The sequence below is a fragment of the Cupressus sempervirens genome, chromosome 5 (genome assembly GCF_028749045.1).
Source record: "Cupressus sempervirens isolate cs-2001-9-10 chromosome 5, ASM2874904v1, whole genome shotgun sequence".
NCBI classification, from domain to species: domain Eukaryota; kingdom Viridiplantae; phylum Streptophyta; class Pinopsida; order Cupressales; family Cupressaceae; genus Cupressus; species Cupressus sempervirens.
In genome coordinates, this window is record NC_143122.1 from 1,040,109,140 (window position 1) to 1,040,131,936 (window position 22,797).

The window sequence follows — 22,797 nt, forward strand, 5'->3', positions numbered from 1 at the left end:
AACTCAACACAATGTATTCCAAGTGTGCTCGATAATAAGGGGTGCCAAGTGAGCTCAGCAATAGAGAATGCTGAGTAAGCTCGGCAATATCCAGAGAGATAGAACCCAGTCAAAGACTAGACCGAGTGAGCAGTATGACAAACTGCCATTAAAACTTAGAGAAGATAACTTCAAAACTTGCAAGTATGGAAATTTTAAATGCAAAGCATGTAGAGTTAAATAGAAAGAGGACAATATATTGCCAAGTATGCCTGCTTGCTTGCTTTCTTATGTTCAATTCAACATAACTATTACAAATCTGGGAGCATTTAGATTCAACTAAACAAACCCTAAAAAATTCAAACTGGTATAACTTTAAACATTAAACTTACAACTCTAATAGCTACATACAACAATGCCTAGAACAATCACTACTTCCTAGGCCGAGTCAGTAAGCACTTACAGAATAATAAGAGGAAACATGTGCAACTGCAGACATGAACTAACTTCCTTCTATCTTCTGAATTTTGACTTGATATGATGATTGATTTCCTTCTCTGCTTTGTGCTCTTGCACTTCTCTACTCTACAATTGATCCAATCTCTCTACACTTCTACAACACATCAAATGAGATAGATTCATTCCTTTTTTGTCTCTTGGCAAAAATGGTTTCCCTCTCTTTTCAAATTTGAACTCACCTAACCGTATTTAATGTTTCTGACTATTGTGCAGACCATCAGGGTGGTAGGTGAACGTTTGGCTCTAGGGGCAAATGACCTGCTTCATTAAATTTTTGACAGTATGCTCGTTGAGACCAAGTTTGGTCCAATTGTTTATTGCCTACTACAAAATTGTCCATCAGAAAACTAGCAATGTGTGAACCATGATAGCCCACTTTGTAATTACCCAAACCATTTATGACAGGGCTAATTTGCTCAATAGTCAATCTCAAAGAGAGATTAGCTGTATAGCTCAATGTTAAGATAAATGCTACAAACAGCCACACTACAACTGCTAACCATTTTTCGTGTTGGCAAAATGCATTGAAAAGGTGGTGAAGTACATGGCATATATTATGTGGCATATATAACAAGGTTATGTTTTGAAAAAATGGGAAATGCGAAATGTGGCAAAAATAAAGGCAAATTGAAAGAAACACTAATACTGTTTTGGCAACAGTATTATAAAGAAGATTGTAAATTACTGACATAGTCAGTACATGGCATTCAGTGGTAACATGCATGTTCCGCTAGGTGTTAGGTGGATTTGAAATGAAAATTGAAAACAATTTCGGTTGTGGGCATTTTTGAAAGAACCATTCTTTAACTCTATGGATATTTTTTGTGTAAAGGGTTTTGTCTCTTCTACAAACTAGTAAAATTTGTTCTCTTGGCTTTTTTGGCATATGAACATGGATATTGTTTCCTACAAAGATAAATGTTCTTCCTCTCCTCCACTACTTCTAGAAATGAAAAGGTTTGCAGTGTGATTTTTGGCTTCGAAAAGGAAAAGGTTTACATTGTGAACAATGTTTGAATAGCTGTTCTTTCAACAACAAAATGATGCAAGGATTATGATGTTGTTTCCTTTAAAATGAGTCTCATCTATTCTTTTTCTATGTGCATAAACAAACAAGGTGAAAATGGAGTTTTCTTTAATATAAAGGAAAGGATTTTTGAGGCAAAATGGAAGTCTTTGAATGCAAAGGTTTTCGAAACAATGGAGGTAAATAAAGGAAAAATAGTTCTAGGTATGCATGTTCAACAAATTTTTTGTACAATCATATGGAAGTGTTGTTTCAGTTTTTCTTTGAAGAAGATAAATTTTTTCTTTTACAATTTCGAAAAAGAAATATAGTTAGTCTTTGAAAAAGAGAAGTAAAAAGAATAAAGGATTTCGAAGAATTTTTTGTTTGCTGTGAAACATATGGAAGGTTTAAATCTGATATCATTTCTCTTAAAAAGAACTCTTTTCAGATCCAAAGGATATGTGGTTTTTAGAGGCAATTTTTTAAGTGTCTTCAAAACCTAGATGACAGTTTTGAAACACTTTCATGTGTTCAAAGGCAAATTGTTGAAGGGATTTTATTTGTTTCAAATGGCATTCGTTTGAGTAGTTTAAAAGAAAAAGGTGAAAAAATGTAAAATATTTGTGACTGATTATATAGTTTTAGATTTTCAAGATAAATAGGGTCATTGGTTTGGACCCTAAAATGGCATTTTTTCTTGAAGATTTTTATTGGAATCTTTTGAGGATATCAAGCTTGGAATATTGCTTCCACAGTTTGAAGTTTATATGGATGAACATGGACAAATCCGAGGCATAACTGATAAAAGTTGGTTTTAAATAGTAGGAGTTTTGTTAAACGACCCTAACTAGTTCAGTTGGTTTTGTATAACTGATTTATTTCGAATCTTATCTCTATATATATAGATCATTTGTAGATTCTGAAAAGTATGCGTGTGAAAAGTTATTGTAAAGAAGACACAAGTACATTTGAGAAAAACTTGTTTAGTGTTGAGATTTGAAAGCTATATTATAAGCTTATGTACATGTATTGATGTAGCATATGCATTTGTATGTGTATATGAGATTGTAAGCATAGCAAAAGACACAAGGGGTTGAATACCCTGAGCAGTTATTATTGCTAACTATAAAGGAGTTGAAGCTCAATAAAGGTTATAGCTTCATGGAGTGGTTTTTCTCCATATGACAAATCCTTTTTGAGGAATTTTGAGGGTTTCCCACTTGGCAAAATACGTGTCTCTATATTTTGTGAGTTGATATTTCTTTCTGTTCACAGTGAATGTTTATATTTTTCAGCACAACTTTATATTCAATTATGAATTGTTAAAGGATTGTTACTAGTTTTTGTTAGTGTAGTTTTTTATTTTTCCTTTTTTGCTAGGTTTTTCCTACACTTTTTAATAATCTCGCTTAGGTTAATAAAGCATGTCTTATTAGGTGAATGGCTGTGAGGTGTCACCTTCCTACATGTGAGCATCCATTAGCTATCTTGGGAAGATACTTTGCTATCTTTAGTCCGATAGATGGTTGCTCCTCATTGGTTGGTGTTGACACCTCCTCCCTCTTCCTAGCCTATATAAGCATGCTACCTAGCTTGTATTTGCATCCTCTTAATGCTATTTTGCTTCCAGCATTTGCATTACTCTCTTGGAGACTAACTCTATGATGCTATTTTGATTTTGTATCATTTGCATTCATAGTTTAGATATTTACTCTTTGCACTAGTTTTCTGGGTTATTAATCTTTTCAGATTCTAACATGGTATCAGAGCTTTTCTATGTGCAAGAGTAGATTTTAGTTTTCTTATTTGAGAGATTCGGGGGGGGGGGGAAATAAACTTTATTGTAGTTTTTTGAAAAACGAAGTATGCTCTTCTCTTGCATCTTTGGATGATCCTGAGAATCAGAAAAGTTTTGACAAAAGCAATTTTTCTCTGGGGTTTCAATCTCAAATTTGACAACCAACTTGCATATTTGGAGTTTTCAATCAGTTTTGCAGGTTCCAGCATGCCATTGATGGACTTAAGAAGCTGATCCAGCATTTGCATGTCATATTTTGGTTGCTGGGGTCGTTTTCTGATTTTTGGAGCCGTTTTTTACTGTTAAAAGCGTCTGATTTACACTACAGAAACATCTTCTGTTCATCAGCAAGAAAAACGCTTTCTGGGTTTTGTTCGCAGCCCCGAAAAACCATCTGGGTATCTTTTAGATTTTGCATGCAAGTTGTATATTTTTCAGAATCGAGCATGCAAAGCTACAGCCATACCCCTCTCTATTGGCAGCCGCAGATCTGAATGCAGTTTTCAAATGTCTCGTTCTTGCTCATACGGACTCCGATTTTGATGATTCTTGTTATGAACTTGACTATTTTTTTGTGCTCTATCCACTAATTGAGTTAATTTTTGATTTTCATGCATGAATTCTTCAAAAATTGCAGATTCTCAGCCGTGACTGTGCACAGTTCTCATTTTGAAAACTTCGGAGGATCATAACTTTCTCATACGACCTCGTATCGAGGCGATTCTTTTTTTGAAAGTGCATGATTTTTCGAGTAGATCGCAGTGGTGCTATTTTTTTCCTTGATTATTGTGCCCAAGTTTCACTTTTAGCATATGCTCTTCATGAGGGTTTGTAATGCATTGAAATCAAGACCACTAAACATCTCTTTCTAGTGGTAATTGTAAATGCACTAAAATAAAGTGACAAATCATATTTCTTTGGGGGGGGTTCTTTGATTGAGTAAAAAGGGGGGGGCATTGTCGTGGCTGGATTCTCTTCCTTTTAGCATTTCTTTGCATTCCTTCATCATGGATCAAACAAATATGCCCATCCTAACTCCATACAATTACTTTGAATGGAAATCACGCATGATAATTCACTTAAGGAAAGCTGGATTAAATAGGATAACTATGGGACTTGAAACTGAACCTGCTAAAGATGAAGACAAGCCTAAGTGGTTTAACAAATGTGATGAGGCATATGGAACATTGTGTTTGTCTGTTTCTCCTGACTTGCTATTTCACATTGAGTCTTTGGATACACCAAATGAAGTATGGACAAAGCTAGAAACATTATTTGGCACACAAGATTCAATGAGGGGTCATATGTTGGAAAATGAATTAATTAGTTTGAGTCCAGGCAATTTCAACACAATCCAAGATTTCTTCACCAAATTGAAATCACTAAGGCTGCAGTTAAAACAATGTGGAATTGAAAAGAAAGATGAACAACTGATTCTCAGTATTCTCTCTAAGCTAAGTTCAGAATATTCTGTGTTTGTCTCTACCTTCTATGCTACTAAGGGTGCACTTGGTACTCAATTCACCATGCCATCTCTAGATGATTTTTCTGTCAATCTTACTCGAGAACAGGACAAGCTAATCCAGATGGGCACTCTTAAGTCCTCTAAGTCACATGCCTTAGCAACCAACCAAGGCACAAAAGAACAAAAAGGACAAAGTAGTAACAACAATAGTAAGGATGAGAAACAAAATAATAGTGAGGAAAAGAAGGATCAGATACCAATTGCTTCAAAAGCAACTATTGATACCTCATCCTCCAAGGGCGATAAGCCTAAGAAAGAAAAGGTTAAATGTGTCTATTGTAAAAGACCCGGTCATGATGAACATAAATGTTTGAAGAAACAAATTGATCACTTGACATACATTCTTGAGAAGAATAATATTAGTGTTCCTGAGTCTATCAAACAAAGTTCTAATGAAGAGTCTAACAAGGCAAAAGAAAACAACAAGGGGAAAGGAAAGGGCAAAGCTCTTGTTGCAGTTGCTTCCTCACCATCCACTTGGGTTCTTGATTCGGGTGCTTCACACCACATGGCTTCATCTAAGGAAGAACTTGCATCCTTAGAGCCATGTACTATGCCTTCTATTTTGATGGGTGATGACACTCCTATTGAGGTGTGTGGGAGAGGGTCTGTTGATGTGGGGGATGGCACATTCCATGATGTTCTTTGTGTACCCTCATTATCAACTAATCTCCTATCAATATACCAAATCACTCACACAGGTTTAGGCAAGCGGGTTGAGTTCACTCCTGATTCAGTGGAGATACGTGAGTTGCATAGTGATTCTGTAGTTGCAGTTGGGAGAGCAGATCATCAGTCACGGCTCTATCTGTTTTCTCACTTTGTTCCTGATCCTCCTTCATCTATTTTGCTCACTCACTCTAATGATGTGAGTAAATTATGGCATGAGCGGTTTGGCCATCTTAACTTCCGCTATTTGCATCAGCTCAACCAGCAGAGCATGGTCACAGGGTTGCCTTCGGTTCAATTCTCAGGAGGTGTTTGCCAAGGTTGCATTCTTGGTAAGCATCCTAAGGAAAAGTTTGACAAAAGTAAGGCATGGAGAGCTTCACAAATACTAGAGTTAGTTCACAGTGATTTGGCTGGTCCATTTCAACATCCTTCTTTCAGCAGGGCCCGATATGTCCTCACATTCATTGATGACCTTTCTCGATATACATGGGTGTACTTTCTCAAACAGAAGTCAGAGGTATTTGACCATTTTCAAGACTTCAAAAATTTTGTAGAAAAGCAATCTGGGAAAGCCATCAAGATTTTGCGCACAGATAATGGTGGTGAGTATGTCAACCATCGGTTTGAAAGATTTTGCACTTCAGAGGGGATTGATTTACAACATTCAGTTCCATACAATCCTCAGCAAAATGGTGTTGCAGAACGGAAGAATAGATCCTTGAAAGAAATGGCAAACTGTATGATTCACTCTAGATCTCTTGCACCACAGTATTGGGCAGAAGCCATTAATTGTGCTTGTTATATCCAGAACCATGTTCCTCACCGAGCCTTGAAGGGAGTTACTCCTTTTGAAGCTTGGAGCGGTCGAAAACCATCAGTTAAGAACTTTCGAGTTTTTGGCTCCCCTGCATGGGCCCACATTCCTACAGAGAAACATAAGGCCTTGGATCCGCAAAGCAGACCTTGCATATTTGTAGGTTATCCTGATGGTGTGAAGGGTTATCGGTTGCTCCACCCTACTACACATGAGTTATTCATTGAGAGGAGTGTTCAGTTTGAGGAGGGATCTTCAAGCTCACTTTCTATCACTTCTCCAACTTCTACCTTGACATTAGAGTCACTTGGAATACATGACAGATCTTCTGATGAGTCATATTCACCTGAACAGTCTTCTACCTCTACTTCTGATGCAGAAAGTGATTCAGAGAACTCACCTCCTTCCTCTCCTAGTCATCATTCAGAGGTTAATGATTCCCCTCCATATTCTCCATCTTCTTGCCCACTTTGGGCTAGACAGACCTTGCAGTCTGCAGGTGATTGGGTTGGGGATCCATCAAACACCAGGCGAACTCGTTCACAATTCCAGGATGCTCCACATGTCTTCATTGCTACTGCCTCAGATCCACAGTCCTTTCATGAAGCTTATGGTATTTCTAAGTGGGATACAGCTATGCAGGAAGAGTATAGTTCCTTGATGAGGAACCACACTTGGGATCTTGTCCCTCTTCCTAAAGGAAGAAAACTTGTTCGATGTAAGTGGATCTATCGAACACAATTTGCAGCAGATGGGTCAGTTGACAAACACAAGGCTCGCTTGGTTGCCAAAGGATTCTCCCAGGTTCCGAGGATTGACTACTCTGAGACTTTTGTGCCAGTTGCCCGAATGAATTCCATTCGAATTGTTCTTGCCATTGCTGCAGCTAATCGTTGGGAAGTACATCAGATGGATGTGAAGAGTGCTTTTCTTCATGGTGACCTTCATGAGGAGATCTACATGGAGCAGCCACAGGGCTTCCTTCAGGATTCTTCACTTGTGTGTCGTCTTCGAAAGTCTCTCTATGGCCTCAAACAGGCTCCTCGGGCCTGGTATGCCAAGATGGACTCCTTCCTTCTATCAGTTGGGTTCACTTGGTGCCATTCTGATCCTAATGTGTACATTTTGCAACAGGGTGATTCACTTCTATTTTTGGTTTTGTATGTTGATGACTTGCTGATCACAGGAAGTTCTTCACCCACCATTAAGGCTGTCAAAGTGGCCCTTCAGGACAGTTTTTTGATGACTGACTTGGGCTTGTTGCATTACTTTCTCGGGATTGAGATCCTTCAGTCTCCTTCTGGGATCACCATCACACAATCCAAGTATGCTCTAGATTTACTCTCGAGGTTTCATATGGCTGACTGTAAGCCTGCTCCGACTCCCTTCCTTTCTGGAGTCAAACTTGAGGCTCAATGTTCTTCTCCACTTGTTGATGGCACTTTGTACCGCCAACTTGTTGGGAGTCTCATTTATCTGACTCATACGAGACCTGACATCTCCTATGTTGTAGGCATGGTCTCTCGATTCATGCAGGAGCCCCATGAGTTACACTGGAAAGCAGCCAAGCGGATCCTTCACTACATTTAGGGTTCTCATAGTTGTGGGATTCACTATGCAGCAGGTATTGAGCTTGATTTGGTGGGCTACACAGATTCAGATTGGGCAGGTGATTCTGAGGATCGCAAGTCTACTTCAGGGTATAGCTTCTCACTTGGGTCAGGTCTTGTTTGTTGGTCGAGTAAAAAGCAGTCTGCTATTGCTTTGTCTTCTACTGAGGCTGAGTATCGGGGGGCTGTAAATGCTGCCACTGAGGCCATTTGGATTCAACATCTTCTCACTGAGTTTGGTATCCAGATCAGACGACCATCAGTCATATTTTGTGACAACCAGAGTGCCATTCAGATCTCACGGAATCCAGTTCATCATCAACGGACCAAACACATAGAGGTCCACATGCACTACATCTAGGAGCTCATCCATGGTCATGTCATTGACCTTCGCTATTGTCCGACTTCCGAGCAAGTTGCTGATATCTTCACCAAACCCTTCACTGAGAGCAAGTTCCTTCATTTGCGAGCTTTACTGGGGGTGCGGGATGCTTCATCTTTTGGGGGGGCCTCTTCCTCTCACTCGGAGTCCTGACTTTTTTGTGGGGGGGTTTCTTTTCTCTCTCTCTTTTGAGAAATCTTATGTACATGGGTACCTCATCAGGCTTGACTTGCCGGGACCCATTTCTACATCCACCTAAGCTTCGCTTATGGGGGGGTGTTAGTGTAGTTTTTTATTTTTCCTTTTTTGCTAGGTTTTTCCTACACTTTTTAATAATCTCGCTTAGGTTAATAAAGCATGTCTTATTAGGTGAATGGTTGTGAGGTGTCACCTTCCTACATGTGAGCATCTATTAGCTATCTTGGGAAGATACTTTGCTATCTTTACTCCGATAGATGGTTGCTCCTCATTGGTTGGTGTTGACACCTCCTCCCTCTTCCTAGCCTATATAAGCATGCTACCTGGCTTGTATTTGCATCTCTTATTTTTGCATCCTCTTAATGCTATTTTGCTTCCAGCATTTGCATTACTCTCTTGGAGACTAACTCTATGATGCTATTTTGATTTTGTATCATTTGCATTCATAGTTTAGATATTTACTCTTTGCACTAGTTTTATGGGTTATTAATCTTTTCAGATTCTAACAGTTTTCGAATTAAATTCATATAGTTCTAATTCACGCGCGCCCCCGCCCCCCTAGAACTCTAATACTTCCAACAACAACAACTATTCGACTCATATTGCTACAGACTCTCTCTTCTACAAAATAGATAGTATGAAAAAACTAGACTAAGGCATGCTTATAAATTAAAACATCATAAAAACAAGGGGAACATGGGGAGAACTGAGTGGAAACAAAATCTTGCTTAGGGTGGGCGTAAAAGACAGCAGAAAAACCAAAACTGGAAAATTTACATAGTAGAATTAGGTTTTATGAAATTAAAATCATGTGGAAAAAGAAGTAAGAAATCAATGATAAAACATGATACCAGAGCAGAGTAACCACTTGGTTAGCGAGACTTCCTATGAAGTCGGCATTAATCTTATGCTCGAGCAGCCACACTACGAGTCTTGTGTATATTACAAACGTCACGGTTGTGGTCCACAGTGCTAGAGTAAATGGCTCTAAGAATGTCCAATCGTTGTTAGCTTCTTCCCTAATGGTCGTGGGAGCTACAATCATTAAACTCATTTCTGTGAATGGTTGTCTGAAATCAACAATTTCACTTCGCTCTACTGTAATTGTGATGTCGCCCACAACTACATTGTATTTCTACCAAAGATTAAAAGAAAAAGTACATATTAAATTGGCATGGCAACTCTCTAGTCTTCTTCTAAATATCAGAAAAAAGAAAAAGCACAAACCTTGAGATACACTTGGCAGACGAGTTCATCATAGGAATCAGTAATTTTTGTATAATAAGGAATGAAATCATACTGTAGTTGATAGTCAAGTCCTTTCACAATAGCCTCAAATACATCAATGATGAACCCGCTGAATGTAGTCTCACTACTACTCTCGTTCTTAACAAAGAAGTTGACCAATTGATTCCACCCAATCATAGCTACTGCAATTTTCAGTCTATTTGGACTCACCCAATCGCGAGGAACCATGGAATGCCCACCAGGCCAAATCACAAATCGAAGCCCCTCGTTACTAAAAGATGCAGTTTTGAACAACTTAGAGGAATTATATGACCAAAACCCAACTGTTTGATAGCTTTTTCCTACCACATTCACTATCTCATAATTACAATCTTACATTTCCCTGTCACGGAACTTAACAAGTCTGCTTAAACTAGAAACAATTGTTAAGAAAATCTCCTGCAATAGCTTCTTTCCATGGTGGAATACCTAAATTTTGGTATTTGCTACAACTGCAAGGTAGGTTTATGGTATCGAAAAACTTGCATTTTTTGTCATCTTTCCAAATGTGCGAGCTATAGTGAGAACCGTGTCATAGGCGGGGAAGCCATATGCATTCAGCTCACTTACTCTCATGTTTGGGCTGTCAAGCCTAAATTGTCTTTCCCACCTTTTAGTGAAATCATCTAGCTATTTGGAATTGGGGATATGTGTTTTAACTCCAACGAGGCCTTGCATGGATGACATTGTAGAAGCATTTACTACATAATCCCAAAGGCTTGTAAACTCCTGGGTTGTTATCCACACATAGCCAGCCTCCATCATTCCCATCTCATGCACCTCCATGAGTAGATGGATGCCCAAATCACAAGGGGTGTGGATAACAAAAACACTACATTTTATCATCTTGAGTTTATGAAGCTCTTCTCTTAATGTCTGTTTCTGTGTAGTTGAAGGAATCATTGACGTGTAAACAATAGTAGAGTTGAGGTCTTCATCTCGGAGGGCGTCACTCAATGCAGACAAAGCCCCGAAACAAAAATCATTGTCTGAGTGAAGAAATGGAATACTTCTCCACCCATAATGCTTAATTAGAGCTGTGATTGCTTTCATCTGAATGCGATCGTTGTGTGTCATGCGAATGAAATAAGGGAATCTCTCGTTAGAAAGGGCGGGGCTTGAGTCAGACAATGACAAAATTGGTACATTGGCTGCCTCTGCAAGATGTGATATAAAGGGACTAGCCTCCGTTGTCACTGTCTGTGTTATTGCCATTACTTTGTTCGCCAAAAGATCAACAGCTGCATTCACCCCATAAAGTTATATCTCAATGTAGAGTTTATAGATGGGATTATAAATGAGAAGAGAATTATAGTATTCACCATACCGGATCTCTAGTAGACGACATAAAGTAGGCAAATAATTTCTCTCTTCACAATATGATATTTGAAAAAATTAAAAACAGGTTACAATATAATTTTACTGTCGCTTAAAGTAGGCAAAGAATTAAGAAATGAAACAGCTACAACTCTACGTGATTAATATATTAATTGTCATTCGTATATGTATATCGTAGAAATATTTAGATGGTGAGGCGGCTACAAATCCAAATCGTTTTTTTGGATCAGCGTTGGGCATCTAAACATGAAAGTTTCCCTATTAAAATAAATAAATAGATTCAAGAAACTCAACGACAATCTTATGAAGCTAGTAACTATGTACTTTAAGATTCTACTGCTACACCAACTGAGACCACGCATTTTGTGATCGTCGAGCTGAGCTGACTTGTGACTCGTGAAGAAATCTGAAGTAAAGTTTGGAGATATAAATTCAACAGTGTTTTGGACATTCCGAATAAACAATAGCTAGATAAATTTATGGTCTAATAAAAAACAATTTATAGATAAATTTTAATGAGTGTGCATGTTATGAGGATGAATGTTATACTTAGCACTAAATAATCTTTACGCTGTTCATAAAATAACGTGTGTAAGTCTGTAATGATTGTAAAAAACCTCATAAATGAGGGATAATGTTTAATGTTATCAGATCTGCAATATAAATAATATTATTGTGCTGTGCGAAAATTGTTGAGAGCACTCTTTCAAAATCTCTGTTTTTCTCCGTATTTCCAATTTTATAAATAGTATAAGAGCTCTTGTTATCCTGATTTCTTCATTTGGTATCAAAGAGCACTAAAACAGGTCTTGGGAATGACACTATCATAGTCAATCGAAGTTGATTGCAGGGCATATTCACAAGTGCAGGTTTTCAATAAGAAGATCAATCTGGTAACCGCCATATTAAAACAGTGCTTCTCACCATGGTATTTTGTGTGGATGAGGGTGCTTGCCAAAAGGAAATCATCACTATTAGATGCCAGTCAAAAGAAGTCTTAAGAGAGATGAATTTGTTGTGTATTGAATTAATATATTGCTGGAAGGTTTGTGCTTTGTGCTGCAGATGAGAAAGTTAAGGTGGATAATATTCAATCCTCTAATAATATAAAGAGGTGATGTATTCAAATTTAGTTAGTGTGGAATAAAAACAAATTGGTCTCTGCTGTACCAGAGCTGGGCTTGTGTAAAAATTTTTGTTTGCGTGTGTCAAATCTGTTTGTATATATTTTTCTCTGTTCTTCCCCTGTTTCACATTCTTCAAGAACAGGGGAGATCAGTTGGCTTCCAATTCATAATTTCTGTCTACGGTTTTTAAAGGACTACCTGAGAATTCACAAAAGACGGGGCACAAGACGAATAAACGGAGCACTGAAACAATTTTCACACAAACACAATAAATTCATTTATATTGCAGATCCGACTACATAATGCTTCAGTTATGAGGTCTTTTAGAACCATTTAGGCCTAAAAATGATTCTTTGTAAGGGATGCATTTTCTAAAAATAGACCATAAAGTCAAAAAGAACTCATGCATTTGGTATACAGAATCAGCACATACATCTACTAGCTATCAACTCAAGATTCCACATGGTGAGCAGCGTGTAACTGGAGCGAACTGGTGTGCCTATCGATGGAATAGAGAGTTGAAAGTGTTCAGCTGTGTAGGTTTCTTTATTTTATTTTATCTATTATGTTCATGCTTTTGGGTGAGATTGAGATTGTGTGTGAGTTTATCAGTATTAATGTTTCAAATCATATTCAATGATCTATCATCAGATGAGAGAGCTAAGATGTAAGAACAATAGATTTCAGTCAAAACTGAGCACTTGAATCTCCATAATAATACTGTCATAAATTTTTATAATATAAATAATAAAACAATAAAAACTCTGGGAGGTCACCCATCTCAATACTACTCGGGCACTTAACTACAGAGTTTCCTCCATGGTCAAACCCAAAGCTTGCAACCCCATTTGCAAAACCTTCACCAAGTGCTGTGCCTTATGAACCATTCATTTAAAAACCCCTTAAGCTCATCAATTGAGAAGTAGGAGATAATTTCCACAGCAAGTCAAATTGTGATAAGGATTTAACTGTGTGATTTTGAGTCAAATTCATTGACCCATGTTTCATGAGTAGTGATTCAACATGAATCCATCTCTCATGAGAATAGATGGAACACTTAGCACTCATTGGATCTAGGTGATGTTCACATGGGTGAAGCACCGGGACTTCTGAAGAGGTCACCCATCCCAGTAATACTTCAGCTTGAGCACGCTTAACTACAGAGTTTCCTCTATGGTTAAACTCAAAGCTTGCAACCGCATTTGTAAAACCTTCACAAGTATTGTGCCTTATCACAATTTAACTTGCTGTTCTCCTACTTATCAATAAAAACCCTTTTACTATTTTTCCTCTATGTCTATTATATACAAATTGGTACTTAATTCTCACGTTGACAGTTTTATATGGAAGAAATTTTTGGGCATAGGATCAGTTTAGTTGAAATACCAGCGAAAGCGATTTCAAGTGGTGCTCGCGCCTCTCGGAGGTGAGGAAACATTTGAAGTCCATTGAATAGCTGAGATTGATTGTTTATATCATCCACCGCTAACTTTAGAGCAGTCTTCGCTATCTTTCCGGAATAAGAAGTGGAATCAACAATCACCCCCAAATTCACACTCTCCATTTGAACTACAAGATGTACACTGGCAACCACTAAAACACATATAAACACAAATGTTCGCAGAGTTCTCATCTTGATCTCTTGCTTCTAACTCCCTTCTTCTCTAAACTCTGCCAATTTAGCATCTGTAAATAAATAACTATTTCAAGCGGCATTAGAGCCTTGCAAGGCCATTTCCAGTGAGAACGCAATAATCACTCCCTGGAATTTAAATAATATGTGGAACACAATAAAAGGCGTAGGAGGAAAAGACCCCATTATTTATTATTTTGTTTGATTCATGCGCTTCAAATTTTTAGAACGGCTTAAACATCACACACTAAGGCTTGATTCCTAGTGCAAAAGTGTTAAATAGTCAAAGTTTGACTTACTTTTTGAGGCTCAATTTCTTCATTAGTGTGTGATGTTTAAGGCTGGCCCAAATTTTTTAGCCTCCATGTGAAAATGGTCTTGTTAAAGACTATTCAAGTCGTAGACTCATTGTTGTGAAGTTTTTTTACTCAAAATTTATGTGAACAATTAAAATATGAAAATTTATTTGCAGTTTTAAGTGAAATCGTAGACTGGTCCTTGTGAAGTTCTCTTAATCAAAATATAGGTGAATAATTAAAAGATGAAAATGTTTATATAGAAGTATTTGAAGTGATAATTGTGAAATTATGTTTGATGTATATATGAAAATGTATATATAGAAGTATTTGTAGTAATAATTGTAAAATTATATTTGATGTCTTCATATGTAAGAAACTTAATGTTTATGTAATTCAATAAATTTTATAAAAGTTTGTTAATACAACTTCCAATTTTCAATTTTCTATAGTTAAACTAGAGAGAAGTTATTAGAAGGTAAACAAATTTAACTTCTCTTACATATTTTTAATTATTATACAACTTCTTTTTCCACTCATATAATTATGTATGATTAAGATTTTTTTAATATAAAATAACTAGAACAGTGGATAAAATTTAAATAAAATAAAATAAATAAATTGATGATCCTTTTAACTTAAAAGAATCAATTACGAAATAAAACTTTCAAAAAAATTAATAACTCTTTCATTGACAAGTAAACTAGAGAAAGTCATCTAAATTTAAAAATAATGTATTTGTAATATTGCTATTAGGATTTGACTATGTAGATTTTGAGTCAAACTCATTGACCCATATTTCATGAGTAGTAGTTTACACAAACCCATCTTTCATGACAATGAATAGAACATTTAACACTCATTGGATCTAGGTGATGTAACGCCCTACTAGGGAACCCAAAAAAAATTAACCTATTAAGTCACTAAGTTTGCTAAACTTTTTTTTTTGAAGATTAAAACAATAAGAGATAACATAGTGGAAGCAATTTAACTCGCATACATACATAAGCAATACAATAACGACTACATCTCTCAAGGGTTCGATGATGCTGAATCACATACATAAGTTTTATTAAAATTAAATCTGATACAGAACAAATTCCACATCATAGGATAATCATAAGTACAAAATTGAATGAAATAATATACAAGTACATTAGATGCCACATGGCATAATATAACATGCATAATCATCCTCTGTACAAGTCACAGAGTATGAAATGCTAAAAGAATATACATCATGATAAGATACAACATCTCAAATAATCAAAGTGCAATAAATTAAAATATGACCATAGAACATAATCACAAGATCAGAAGAATAGAACAACTGCACAAGTACATCCAACAACGACATATAGTTGTCAGATCTCAATGGTATAAGAAACACTACCACCCGACTCTATAGAACCTAAATAACCAACTCCCACTTGTAATCACCTAAAAATGGTCATCTAGACTATTAGCCCCCTTTTTCAACATTTTGGCTAAATTAATTTAATTATTTACCTAGATCAAATTGCTAATAATCAATTTATTTGATTATAACCTGTAGTTTGACTATGCTATCCTAAGTTCATTATTTGATTAAAAGAACATGTCTCCTTTTAATTAAATAAAAGACCCCATTCTCCTAACTCACTTAAAGTGCACACATAAAGTCCTTTTTCTATTTTGCAATTAAAAGAAAAGGCTTTATGACTTTTGTCTTATATAACAAGTCAACTTATATTCTATTGGTTGACTTGTGTGTGCACATAGATCACTCCTCTTTTCAAATTCCACCGTTGATCATCCACCATCTTCATCTTGATCTCTACCATCTGTACGACTTTAAAAGGGAGAGAGCTTTCCCCCTCAAAGCATCCATATTTTGAGTATTGTTATGCTGTAGGTTTTCTAATAGGTTTCTTTGGAGCTTTGTGGAGAACTTCTATTTCTTTTCTACATTCTCTCATACCATAGCATTTTAGCTTACATTCATGTTGCATGTTAGTTTAGCTTCTATTTTGCAATAATATATCTCACATAGCTTAATATTTGGATTGTAACACTCTCATACATGTTTTAGCATCCCTGCATTTTGCATTCTCATCTTAGCTTAGTTTCCATATTTGCATTGCATTCTTGAGGGACTCCTTGAGACATTTGCATTCTTGCATCTTGTCTTTGGAACCTCCCATTGCATGGTTTACTAGCAAGAAGAGTATTCCTAAGGCTTAGCTAAGAGCCCTTGAACTTGAAATACACTCTCTTGCACTCTGTGGATAGGGAGCTCTAAGCCGGCATCCAAGCATTCCAAACTCATGGAATCGTTTGGATAGAAGGGTTTAGAGTGGGACACTTTTGAGTGTACACCACCATGTTGAGGAGATAATCTCAAGTCCCAAATTGATAACAATCCAAAAGTTGAACAAGAATATAGGTCAAGGAATCGTGATAGATCTATCTCAAAGGTACCAAGTGTACACAAGTAACATCTAATCCCAAAGGCAACAAAGAAATATAGGAAACCTAATATGCATGTGGGCAAGTGTTATCACTTAAGCCAACTCTAAGGTTACTCTTGCAGCCTCTCTCGACTCTGGCCCCCTAGTGACTTTATGCGGCATCAATATCCTTTCTTATAGATAAGGCATGCTAAGAAGGCAAGATCGCAACCAAACATCCTCTCTACTCCCATCCTATCCTATGATAGTACTCGAGGCATGGGCGAGATAAAACACTGACTCTTGTTAATTCATTTAAACCCATTTAATAAAATGTTATCACTTATTAATACAACTTACAATGGGTTATCTAGGCAGCCTCCTTAGGGCTTTGACCTCCATTGTAATCCACTTCCTAGCATACATATAGATAAACTACCCTAAGTTAATAAAAAATATATCTTATAAAACTACAATATTCACCTAAGTCCTATACAAGCAACTAGAAAGAACCAATAGATAAATAGCAATATTCACCTCATAGGTTACACCAAGAAAACCACAATACATGAGCTTACAAAAAAAGAACTCGATCTCATCACACAAACACATGGATATAGCACATTGGTCGGAAATAAAATAATTGGGACTAAACAACATTACATAAAAGCATCACAAAAACAACCACTTCCCAAGCCTCTTGCAAACATGTCTATCTAGTCAAACTACTAGGTTTCCCCCAAACCCACCACAAAATTAAACATTACATCTCGACATGAATTTAAAACAAGTGTAGTTATTTAGTGTTTTTAATAAAAAATATAATTTCATAAAAATTGATTTAAGTTAAATTTAAGTTTACATTTCATAATCGCATCACAATTGGATAAAGGTTAACAATCATACAATATTATCATGTTATTAATTTAAAAAATATGAATCATTTAATTAATAACATAAATGTATATTCTTATCTATTAAATCTTAATATCGATTTCATTTTTAAAATATTAATTTGACTTAGATTTAATTCTAATAATAATTTTTCCTTTAATTCATAATCCAACTCGAGATAGCTCAAACTTGAAATTTTAATTTTAATTTTAAACTATTTACAATTTCTCTCATAATATTTAAATATTCATAACTAGATGATTATAAAGTTAACTTGGCTATAATTGTTCTTGAAATATAGCTATGTCACAAATATATATTTATTAACTTATAACTCCACTTACATTTTAAAAAAATATAACAAGTTATAACCCACTTGGAGTTTTTTTTTTAAATATTAAAAACCCACTTATAAGAAAATAAGTAGTATTTATTTATTTAATTTTCAAAATGAATATATATTTTTTTGATAGGTAACAAGTGTTTTGTATTGATTATAAGAAAATAATGTTACATAAGTATGCCATAATGTAATGTGGCCAAAATCTCAAAAGTCCTCCTAAATACCCTCCCCCGTTGACATTTTAAGTCAAAACATACATACTAAGGGCATTAACACCCATAAACATAGCCCATCCCAATACAAAAAGGTATTCTCATGCCATGAAGAAGCTACCAGTCATCCAAAAAAGGGCCCAACATACTTAGTTCTTGAACCAATTAACAACAACCTCCTTCGTAAAATTTGGGATGAAATGGTCGTCCTCCACTGATCACCTCTTCCTACCAATTTCACTCATGCTTGCCTCCCCTACTAGAGACACATCAATCCAAACTCCTAGCCTCATGGACTCCCCTATAGCACCACGTCCTTCCCTTACTAGCTAGTATCTTAGTGGTTCTTTAGGTGGTTGCACAATTTTCCTTGATGTTGTCTTCATAAACCTCCTCCTCTCATCATCCATCACCTAGATCTTCTCCTGCAAAAAATTAGCCACCTTCCTCCATCCTTCTATCACTTTTGGCAGGTACACCCCTTTAGGAAATGTAGAAGACTAGATGACCAAAGGTTACAGCAAGGAATCACCACCCCCAATCAACCTCATCAGTTCCTACCCCATTTCGAACCCAACACCGAGTATGACTCTGTCAATAACATCTTCTATCTCTAGCGGCCATTGCGGGTCCATACATGCAACAATGACCCTTCAAACTTCTTCTTTTGTTTCTCTAACTAATAGAGCTAGAGCCACAAAGAGAGATGCTATATCCAGGTTAGAACTTCTTCTCCAGTAGGTGTCCAATTATTTAGGGCCAAACATCTCCATGATACCACTCATGAATCCCTAGTCATCAATAAGAAAGATACTCTTCAAATACCTCACTATGATCCTCCCTTCATATGCCTAAGTCTGATTGCCTGATTCCAAAAAAAAGTTGGCCTCCATCTCCAGTTACTCTGCAACTTCCGCTACTAAAAAAAGACCCCGCCCATCTTAAAATCATGCCCTTGAAATAACTGGAACTGTAGTGCTTGCCCATAAGTTACATTTTTGCTATCATTGCCAAACTCTTTTAGGCCAGTTTTATGTTTGATGATTAGTAGTATTTTTTTAAGATTATCAGATATTGTTTTACACTAAGTTTATTATATGATGAGATTACTTGGTACTCTATATTTCATGTATGCTTGATGATTATTCAGTGTTTTCAGTTATTGATGATGATTAGTTAGATGGTTTATTATCACATGTGTCTTCTTATGGATACTTACCCCATACTACATGTGTATAGTGTGTGTGTTTGTTTACTTTATGTATGGCATTTTCGATGTGGTTAAGGAAGGGAGTTGTAGTCACCTGCTAGTCAGGATCTACACAATGCACCACTTCCCACCATTGCTTGTTTAGCTTAGAATATTGTGTCTGCACATGTGTGGATTTTATGCAGGTTGCAAGTACCGGGTATTGACTTCCCTGAATTGTTAGGATGAGCATACCCTATCGCATTATATTAATGGTAAGAGAGGGGAGATAAATTCTCAAGTCCAAATCCTAAACCTTTAAGCCATTGTCCTAATTAAAAAATTAGGACAAGTATCTGAATCAAGTACCCTTCGAATGTGTCGAATGATGTTAATTCGTGATTATAACCGTTTTGTTTGATTTGGTATGTGTTTTGCTATGATGGGTTTTCGTATGTTGTTTTATGAGTCCTTGGAGTATTTTTCTATTAATTAAGTTTAATTAAAAAAATTAAATTAATGATTTAATTTAATGCAAAATTATTATGTTATTTTAACATTTAATTATATTTACTTAGCTGATAAATTAATTAAGTAAAAAGAATTAAAACTAGAGATTAAAGTTGTAAGTATAAATTTAGAACGTGATAATATTTAATAATATATTTAGAGTTCATTTTTAAATAAATGCTAAATATTATTTTTATTTGAGTTAATAAATATTTATCAAATTAAACGTTTGAAAATAAATTAAAAGTGAAGAAAGATATTAAATTATGAAAAAAGTTTCAAGATTGCATGATGCGTGCATGAGTTGAATATAAAAGAAATTAATTAAAAAGGTAAAACATGTGGACTTAATAAAGATATTTTAATTCATAAATATTACATGAGATTAAAGTAATAAATATATTAAAAATAGAAGTCAAGTAAAAATTAAATAAAGTACTTTAATTAATTATTGTATGTGCATGGAAAAGATAAAAGAAAGACAAATAAAAGTTAATATAGAGTTTGAGTCTTGTAAGCACGGAGTTCTCCCAGGTGAACACACAATTAGTTCCCCGATTTAAGGAGAGAGAACTCTTTATCACCATTTTGGAGTTTCATTTTGATAGACATGAATTTTGGGACACAAATTTTGGAGATATATTTTGGAAACGAATTTCAGAAGGAGAATTCTGGGAAAATTTTTAGAGAAAGGTTCTTGAAGAGGAGCGAATTCTCTCAAAACTTTCGGGGATTGCGTATTAGCATCAAGCTCAGGTAGGGTCTTGTGTTCGATCGCTGATTAATTACACAATTATCCTTTCTTGTCTTCTTCGTGCCTATGGATTGTAAATCTGAATTCTCTGTGATGAAAGCTTAAACATTTCAATATTGTGAATTATTAAATGCTTGTCAATATATTCCGCATATGTAGGAATTAGAAAAGAAATCAGAAAGCCCTCATTTTCTAAATTAAAGAACATAGGATTTAATCGAGAAGGGGTTGAATTTTAAAGATGAAATTCTAAATTAAAATTTGGATGGTTGATAATATTTTCTCCATCAAAGTAAAGATGAAAACAATTTCAAAAAATATATATATTAAAAAAAAAAATTTAATGAATTTAGTTAATTATAAATTTTATAAAATAAATAAATTTTATTTAAAAAAGGAAATTATTTTAAATTATTATAATAACAAAGTTTTTTTAAATTAAAAAATAAATATTAAAAAAAAAGGATTGGGGAGGGGCAGCTTAAGCAACCCCTACCCCCATTATTATTACAATAGGCTGACTATTGTACGTAGTCGTACCTGCTGATGCAAGACGACTATGACAGTAGTTGTGTACTGTGTTATTAAAGGAAGGCAATGATTATTAATCACTTAGTATAAGTTTTAACAAACTTTATTATATCCCCTTTTTAACATGGTTGAAATTTGATTTTTTTTTAATAATATAAATTTGCATTTAATTTTTATTAAATTTTAATTATTATTATTTATTAAAAAGGTTTTAATATTGTTTATAATTTTTATTAATAAATTTTAATATATTAACTTTATAATTATTTAATAATGTTTTATTAATAATTTTTATTAATACTTAGTAATTTAAATATTAATGCATTTTAATATAGGTTTTGTAAATATTAATTTATTACTAGTTCTTGGTTAAATATTAATAAATTGATAACTAATTAAGATATTAATATAAGTGTTTAGACCAATAATTATTAATTAATTTAATTAAAATTAGTTTAATTAAAGTTAATTGATGATGGATATTATTTAATATTTTAATTGTAGAATTATATTATTGATTTAGATTAGGTTGGAATTTCTTATAAAAGAAAATAACCAATAGTTATTATTTTAATAAGTTAAGTAAATAATTATCATTTGGTTATTTGTAGAAAATTGATTTAGAACATGATGGGAGGGTAATATTGAGAATCCTATACACTTGAAGCGTACACTGAACCTTACTATTAACCCTATTGTGTATTTGAAAATCAAACCCAAACTATGAATTGTACTGTTTTGTTTATGCTATCTGTGTTTTGGGGTTTTTGGGGTTGATTAAATGTTGACCAGTTTAGGTTGTTACCAAAGGCTCGGGAGTTATGTGAATGTGATGTTATGATGATTTGGTCTCGATCTTGCTAAACCCAACCATGGTGATGTGTTGATATGCTCTATGATGGATTTTTTTACTGGTTTTATTGTTTTTTAGTTTCCTTGTGTGAAGCTGAAGTGTATGTATTTGAGATACCTGACTTGACCATTTTGGAGTCTTTGATCAGTATTTTGATTTATTTTGGGATAATTTCTGGTTGCTTGTTAAGAACCAGTGGATATTGTGATTTATCATGGATGCCTTCAGTTGCTGATAGAGAACTGTTGTGATTATTATGAGTATCATTTGATGCTTTTCAATTGCTCATGGAGAACTGATGTGATTATTATGGCTTATCTTTTGATGCTTCCCAGTCGCTTGTATAGGGTTGAGGTGATTTTTTTATTTATGATTTCATGAGCCTAGTGTAGGTTATCTATGTGTAGTGTTACGAAGTGGCTTGCAATGGGGGACGGGGGCCCTACGAGGCTCTGGGGATGACTCATTGTAAGTTGTTTTTAATAAGTGATAACATTACACTAAATACTAACTTAAATGAACCTAATAAGATTAATTGTATGTTCTCACCCATGCCTCAAGTGCTAGTACAAACTAGGATGGGAGTTGAGAGAATGCTTGGTTACAACTTTGCATTCCATAGTATGCCTCATCAGTACGAGATGATACTAGTGGCCACAGGATCACTAGGAACCCGAGATTCCTAAGGGATTGCTCAGGTAACTTTCAACATGATTTGTACGATGACACATTCTTGCTTGCATAGTAGGTTTCCTACGTGTCTTGTGTGCCTCTGGGTCTAGATGTCGATCTATGTGTTGGAACCCTTGAGTTAGAATACTTTTAGGATTTCTTAGACTTAGAGAGTATTTGTGTTATGTGATTTGATATCTTGTTTAGGACTTGAGACTATCTC

At 35.2% G+C, this 22,797-nt stretch overlaps 1 pseudogene; it reads right to left on the reverse strand.

Moving 5' to 3' along the window:
- Positions 1-715: 715 nt before the first annotated feature.
- On the reverse strand, positions 716-13,891 carry LOC149559493 (glutamate receptor 2.8-like; annotated as a pseudogene).
- Positions 13,892-22,797: the final 8,906 nt, after the last annotated feature.